An 8,215-nucleotide genomic window follows, 5' to 3' on the forward strand; every position below is an offset into this window, starting at 1 on the left:
TTTTCTTCGAGATGTAGCTAGGGACAGTTTCATTCTCAAAGTGCAGCTGACACACACAGAGCAAACACACACACACACACAGATGAAAATATGTCCTTGAGGATTAAGGATAAAATGAAGAGCTGAATAACGATAGGAAAGATTAAAGAAGAAAAGAAGACGGGACTCGAGGTCACTCTCGGGACATTTTGAATGTATTTCCAGGCAGATTTAGCATTCAGCGCACACTCGTGCCTCTGTTTGCTGGCATTAAAATCTCATTCCCCCTGACGGAGACTCATATGAAATAATCCACGTTCATAACCCGCAGAATAACTCCTGACTGGCTCTCTGTGGATGCTAATTAAAGGCGGCATTATGAGGCAGGTGCTCTCAGCTATCATCATTTAGTCAATCTGTCATACGGGGTCAAAGGTCACACGTCATCATATCTTTATGTAACGTACAATAGTGTTTGGAATCACATTCAAACGTGCTAACATTCCATTTTATTACACATAACTTAATTTTTTAACTTATTCATATTGTTTTCTTTGTATGTAAGAATTATTTGTGTTGTTATCGAATAATTTCATGTCAAAAGCACCTTCAGTAATATATTGACTGAGAAAAATGGTGACACAATCAATACTTATTTTGCACGCTGTATATAGTACGCATACTGTGTATAGTATGCAAATCTGATCTATTTAACATACAAAACAATATTTATGATGTGACGCTCAGTAATTTACATATGCAGAGTAATGAGGTCATGTGACTGCGCTGTATCATAAGGCTGTTTGACGTGTTTCTCTGTGCATTATGCATACTGATCCACATACACTGTGTGTGTGTGTGTGTGTGTGTGTGTGTGTGTGTGTGTGTGTGTGTGTGTGTGTGTGTGTGTGTGTGTGTGCGTGTGTGCGTGCGTGCCTGTGTGTGTAGACTACCCCACCACCGGTATGGACCCGAAGGTTGTATCCTCAGCGTCATTAAGAAAGACAAAGGACTCATAGACATTCTATATTCTATATTTCTATAACCAACTCTGAGTAAAAACTTGAACTCTGAGTTGATTTACTCGGAGATGGGAAACTCTGCCCAATGCGTTACCACTGAATGTTGTTCACACGCGTCATATTTAATCTTGTGTGACATTGCCGGGTGGAGCTACGGTAGATTCGCACTTAGTAATTGACACTCTAAATAATCTTGTTTTCCAGTTGCATTGTGATTATTTTTATTACCACACTGGCATATAATTGCACTTAAGTAAAAGCACTTAATTTAGATCCCCCCAGGAAACACAACTAAATATTTTATATCATTTTCCAATATAGAAAATCGTACTTGACATAAAAAAATAAAAATAAAAACTGATTCATCCGCATCAGCCGGCGATAATGACACACAGCCTTACAATTCCTGGCAACATGACACTAATTGAAGAGTTTTAGCTGATGTTCTTTCGTCCCTGGTTTGGCAGCAGATGAGTTTGTTTGTGTGACTGTGTCTCGTCGGCCGGCTGTGCAGGTGAAAGGCTTTCATGAGCTTCATAATGAGTCTCATTTGAATGCGGTTGGAAGCGGATCCTGAGCTCTGCGGTTTCTGATGCTTTGAAGGTGTTTCTCAAGAGAGTCATGCTGAGAAACGGCCAGAATTAGACCAAAACATTCTGGAAACCTGCCCTAATGCTGTTAGTGTGTGTGTGTGTGTGTGTTCTCAGCATGGAGGAGTGTATTTTAGTCTTTGACTTTCCTAAATTGGCCTATATGTGCACTACTATTCAAAAAGTTTGGAGTCAGTAATATTTATTTTTATTTTTAAAGAAAGTAAAGCAGGGATGCATGAATAAAAGTATAATTTCAATTTCAAATAAATGCTGTTCTTTTGAACTTTCTATTCATCTGTGAATCCTGCAAAATAAAAGTTATCACAGTTTCTCAGAAATGTGAAGCACAAGTTAAAGGAAGAGTTAACCTGAAATAAAAATATGTTTAAAATTCACTCATCCAAGATGTAGACGAGTTTGTTTCTTCATCAGGTTTGGAGAAATGCAGCATTGCATCACTTGCTCATCAGTGAATGCTCTGTAGTGAATGGGTGCCGTCAGAATGAGAGTTCAAACAGCTGATAAAAACATCACAATAATCCACACCACTCCAGTCCATCAGTTAACAAATTACTCTCATTCTGACGGCACCCATTCACTGCAGAGCATCCATTGGTGGGAAACTGATGCAATGATACATTCCTACAAATCTGATGAAGAAACAAACTCCCCTACATCTTTTATGGCCTGAGGTTTAGCACATTTTCAGCAATTTTTCATGTTTGGCTGAAATATTCCTTTAACAATTTTCTTGTACTGCATTCAGTCATCACTCGATGTAAAATATGACTCTGTTTCAGGCCTTACACTTACTACGTGTCTAAATTTATCTGTTCTCTCTCTCTCTCTCTCTCTCTCTCTCTCTCTCTCTCTGTATCTCTCTCGGTTGTAATTAATGATTGTGGAGGTGTGGGCATTAATGAGTGAAGAGGCAATTAAGAGCAGCTCCCTTGATCGACCCTCCTCTCTCTCTCTCTCTCTCTCTCTCTGTGTCTCTCTGGTTTATCTTTTCTTGTTCATGCTGTCTAATAGAGCAAACAGTACGACAAAATCTACAGTTTTCCATCACACGCCGACTCTCGCTCCGCCTGCAGGCCTACCTCCTTCAGTCCTTCCTCTCCTCTCCTCTCCTCTCGTCCCCTCGTCTCTCCTCTCCTCTCCTCGTCTCTTCCCTCCTCTCGTCTCCTCATCTCTCCTCTACTCTCCTCTCGTCTCTCCTCATCTCTCCTCTACTCTCCTCTCGTCTCTCCTCGTCTCTCCTCTCCTCTCCTCTCCTCTCATCTCCTCTCGTCTCCTCGTCTCTCCTCTACTCTCCTCTCATCTCCTCTACTCTCTTCTCCTCTTGTCTCCTCTCGTCTCCTCGTCTCTCCTCTCGTCTCTCCTCGTCTCTCCTCTACTCTCCTCTCGTCTCCTCTCGTCTCCTCGTCTCTCCTCTCCTCTCCTCTCATCTCCTCTCGTCTCCTCGTCTCTCCTGTACTCTCCTCTCGTCTCTCCTCGTCTCTCCTCTACTCTCCTCTCATCTCCTCTACTCTCCTTTCCTCTTGTCTCCTCTCGTCTCCTCGTCTCTCCTCTCGTCTCCTCTCGTCTCCTCATCTCTCCTCTACTCTCCTCTCGTCTCTCCTCGTCTCTCCTCTCCTCTCCTCTCCTCTCATCTCCTCTCGTCTCCTCGTCTCTCCTCTACTCTCCTCTCGTCTCTCCTCGTCTCTCCTCTACTCTCCTCTGGTCTCCTCGTCTCTCCTCTACTCTCGTCTCCTCTCGTCTCCTTGTCTCTCCTCTCCTCTCATCTCTACTCGTCTCTCCTCTCCTCTCCTCTCGTCTTCTCGTCTCTCCTCTACTCTCCTCTCATCTCTCCTCGTCTCTCGTCTCCTCTCCTCTCGTCTCCTCTCGTCTCCTCATCTCTCCTCTACTCTCCTCTCCTCTCGTCTCCTCTCCTCTCCTCTCGTCTCCTCGTCTCTCCTCTACTCTCCTCTCCTCTCGTCTCCTCTTCTCTCCTCTCCTCTCGTCTCCTCGTCTCTCCTCTACTCTCCTCTCATCCCCCCTCGTCTCTCCTCTCCTCTCCTCTCGTCTCCTCTCATCTCTCCTCGTCTCTCCTCTCCTCTCCTCTCATCTCTCCTCGTCTCTCGTCTCCTCTCCTCTCGTCTCCTCTCGTCTCCTCATCTCTCCTCTACTCTCCTCTCCTCTCGTCTCCTCTCCTCTCCTCTCGTCTCCTCGTCTCTCCTCTACTCTCCTCTCATCCCCCCTCGTCTCCTCTCGTCTCCTCATCTCTCCTCTACTCTCCTCTCCTCTCGTCTCCTCTCCTCTCCTCTCGTCTCCTCGTCTCTCCTCTACTCTCCTCTCATCCCCCCTCGTCTCTCCTCTACTCTCCTCTCATCCCCCCTCGTCTCTCCTCTACACTTCTCTCATCTCTCCTCGTCTCTCCTCTCATCTCCTCTACTCTCCTCGCGTCTCCTCTCCTCTCCTCATCTCTTCCCTCCTCTCGTCTCCTTGTGTCTCCTCGTCTCTCGTCTACTTTCCTCTCCTCTCCTCTCCTCGCATCTCCTCTTCTCTCCTCGTCTCTCGTCTACTTTCCTCTCCTCGTGTCTCCTCGTGTCTCCTCGCATCTCCTCTCCTTGTCTCTCCTCGCGTCTCCTCTTCTCTCCTCTACTCTCCTCGTCTCTTCCCTCCTCTCGTCTCCTTGCGTCTCCTCTCCTCTTCCTATTCCTCTCCGCTCCTCTCCTCTCCTCAGCTCTTCCCTCCTCTCCTCTCATCTCTACTCTCCTCTCATCTCCTTTACTCTCCTCTCCTCTCATCTCATCTCGTCTCCTCGTCTCTCCTCTACTCTCCTCTCGTCTCCTCGTCTCTCCTCTACTCTCCTCTCGTCTCCTCATCTCTCCTCTACTCTCCCCTTGTCTCCTCGTCTCTCCTCTACTCTCCTCTCGTCTCTCCTCTACTCTCCTCATGTCTCCTCGTCTCTCCTCTCCTCTCCTCTCGTCTCTCGTCATCTCTCCTCTCCTCTCCTCTCCTCTCCTCTCGTCTCTCGTCATCTCTCCTCTCATCTCCTCTCCTCTCCTCTCCTCTTCTCTTTTCTTCATCTGGTAGGTCCTCCTGTGGTGTGTTTCTACTGCCATCTGTAGGACCCTCACACATGAGATTAAATATATCCATTTCACTTGATTTAAAAAAATCAACAAATTTTATGCAGTGGTAAAAAACAAACAAACGAAAAAACATACAGACAACAAACTTATAACTAAAATGTAACTGTAAATTTATATTTAAATATATAATTGTGTGAGCTGATTTTGAAAATATTCATTTTGTATATATAAAAAATGAACACTTTTAATATGTTCTTCATCTTCATCTTATTGTTCTTCTTCTTCTTATTATTATTATTATTATAACAGCTACGCACAAAACAAAAACACAATCACACATTGCTGTGTGTCGTGGATAAAACATGGAGAAAAATAATAGCCTCTGCATTGATAATAATGAAATTACTTTAAACCATATTGTTGATATAATATGATAACATTATAACTTATATATGGACAAAAAGACAAATGCACAAGTGAACCTGATCTAAGTTGCGTACTAATTCGATGTGTAACTCTCAGACGTGATCTTGGCTCTTCTCATAACATTTATTTTATTTTTACTACAGACTAACATACTCAAAGAACTGCAATATAATGATAAATTAACATGTTTATGTTTAATCTAAAAATGAACCGATGTACAATAAGTATGAAAGTTCTTAACTGTTACAATAACTTAAAACTTCATCCCTCATAATATGTAACATTACATGATTACAGCATGAACTATGTTATAGGGACAGTTCACCCAAAAAAGACAATTCTGTCATCATGTATTCAGCTTCAAGTTGTTGCAAACTGAGATTCTTTCTTCTGTTGAAAATGAAAGAAGAATGTTGGTAACCAAACAGTTGGCGGTATCCATTGACTTCCACAGTATGGGGTGAAATATACTATGGAAGTCGGTGGCTACCATCAATTGTTTAGTTCTACACTTTATTAAAATGCTTGGAACAAGTTGATGGTGAGCAACAGATGACATAACTTGATTTGGGGGGGAAGGGGTTGTCTCATTAAAATGTCCAAATATTGTAACTTCACAGCAAGTGTAACTCAAACACAACCCAGTCATTATCGGTGTGTGCTTTTATTATTTTTAGCGCAAGCAGTTACCCTGATAAAATCATATTGAGGCTGAGTGTTTATGAACACAATCCCTTGAGTAAACACACACACACACACACACACATAAACAAACACAAATGAACTGGTGTCCAAGAAAAGCATCTGAAAGCCTGTCAGTCGCCAATCAAATGCTCCATTTCTAGATTCACTCAGTGTTTGTGTGTGTGTGTGTGTGTGTGTGTGTGTGATCCCACACCTCTGTGTCTTTGTTCTTTTAACAAGAAGGATAAAAGCACTGGAGTGCTTCTAATGTACATCAGTGATGTTAAGAGCGGAGAAAGTTTTTATAAGACGGCTACATTTCGCTGCAATCTACTGCTGCACACTTTACACAGACCATAAATCTGCTCCAACTTTTCACACATCCACTGTTTAGGAGGATGACAATATAGATACGCCGTTTATCTCTGCTGCTTTAGGTGTGTATGTGTGACACGCAAACCTGACTTCTTTCATGGAACTGAAAAGAAAGCTGCCTTTTTTAAACAATGAACGTAAATGTGAACTGAAACCCAAAGAAAACGCTCATGCGGGTTAAGCATTGAATTATTATAAGTCATAAAGCCATACATGGAAATGTTTTCACCACAAAATAAAAATAATAAATTAAATGTACTTGCGATTGTCAAAATCTGACTTGTTTTCCTCACAATTCTGAGTCAGCATCTATAGCTCAGCGATAGCTTTATGATTAACACAAAGTTGTGAAAGTCAAAATATGCTGTAAATATAAGGTTCTGAGAAAAAGGCCAGAATTGCACATTTATAAGACACTTTTTACTTTATTTCTCACAATTTTGAGCTATCATCTTGCAATTCAGCCTTTTCTCCTCATAACTGAGAGATTATATCTTGGCGTTCTGACTGAATGTTAACTCAGGGCTGTAAGATGTATACAGAAGTATAAGATGTTAAATCTGAATCCTGGAATACAAGTCAGAATTGGGAGATGTTAACTAAACGTTACTAGAATAAATTAGGATTGCAACATTAAAGTCATTTTTGAAATAAAAGTCAGGGTCGGAAGTTTCTATGACACATTTGACTTTATATTTTATTGTTAACAATTTTGAGCTAATAACTTGCAATTCAGCCTTTTTTTCCTCAGAACTGAAGGTTATATCTTGCAATTCAGGCTTTTATCACAGTCTTATTTCTCTTTTAAGGCAGGATTGTGGAATGTTAACATTGAATAACTTTGGGATATAAACTAAAAATCCAGAAGAAAATAAGTTACAGTTGCAAGATGTTAATTCACAATTGCAATAAATAAATAAATCTGAATTTTGAGATGTTAAATCTGAGAGCCAGTTAGAATTTCGGCATGTTATTTAAGAAGTCAGTGAAAAACAAAATTGAGGTATTAACGCAAATTGAAACAAAAATTCAAAACGATGAAAAGTCAGTCAGAATTGTGAGATTTACTCAAAAGAGTGTGTGTTGTGAGATGTCTGGTTTTTTTGGATGTTCAGCGCCGAACACATCCTATGTTTTTATCAGATGGTGTGCAGGAACTTTTTCTTCATCTTTGAAGCTTGTGGCAATGTTGTTGAATTCTGCTTGAAATGATCTGTGGTTCATATGTGCTTTGATCTCAAACTATTCCATGTTGTGAAGAGTTATCATCTGCACACACACACACACACACACACACACATGCACGCACGCACGCACACACACACACACACACACACACACACACACACACACAAACAGATTAAAAAAATTACCATGAAATATTTCAGTGTCAGTCAAGAAAAATTTAATAAAATGTAAATTAAATTAAATTACTAAAAATGCCTCATTGGCTTCTTTTAAAATAAAACAGTATCAATACATCATTTTTAAAGGCTAGGAATTGCAGAAATACACAATGTCTGCATTGTAGAAAAATATCTACAAATGTCACTAAATGATGTCACTATAAAGAGACAGAAAGAGATTGACATTTAGAAGTGAGTGGTTTCCTCCTCATCTGACGTGTTTCTCCGTCTCTCTCAGGTTTTTGAGAGTTTCGTGCGGCAGCAGCGTGATGAAGAGCGTTTGAGAACGACGAGGATCTGAATGATGAAATACAAACATCAGCCACATGAATCAAACATCAGTCAGCAGAAAGCAGGCACTCTGGCAGAGTTATTTATTTATTTGACATCCAAATCTCCATGTAGGCCACCAAGATTTAAAGCTTTAAAACATCCAAGAACAGAGAAAACCTTCAGGAAAAATCATTTTCATACAACATTATAATCAGTGAAATATCTAATATCAAATTTGAACTGCGTAACATTATATGTTCCATATTTTTTATGTCCATGCACATTATATTTTTGCCAAATGCAAACAGATTTGCACTGTATACTGTAACAAAAACTGAAGAACTAATAGACACATTATTTGTTAATGAGTCAGGGTTGAT

Source organism: Carassius gibelio, chromosome B7, assembly GCF_023724105.1.
Source record: "Carassius gibelio isolate Cgi1373 ecotype wild population from Czech Republic chromosome B7, carGib1.2-hapl.c, whole genome shotgun sequence".
In the NCBI taxonomy this organism is placed as follows: Eukaryota; Metazoa; Chordata; class Actinopteri; order Cypriniformes; family Cyprinidae; genus Carassius; species Carassius gibelio.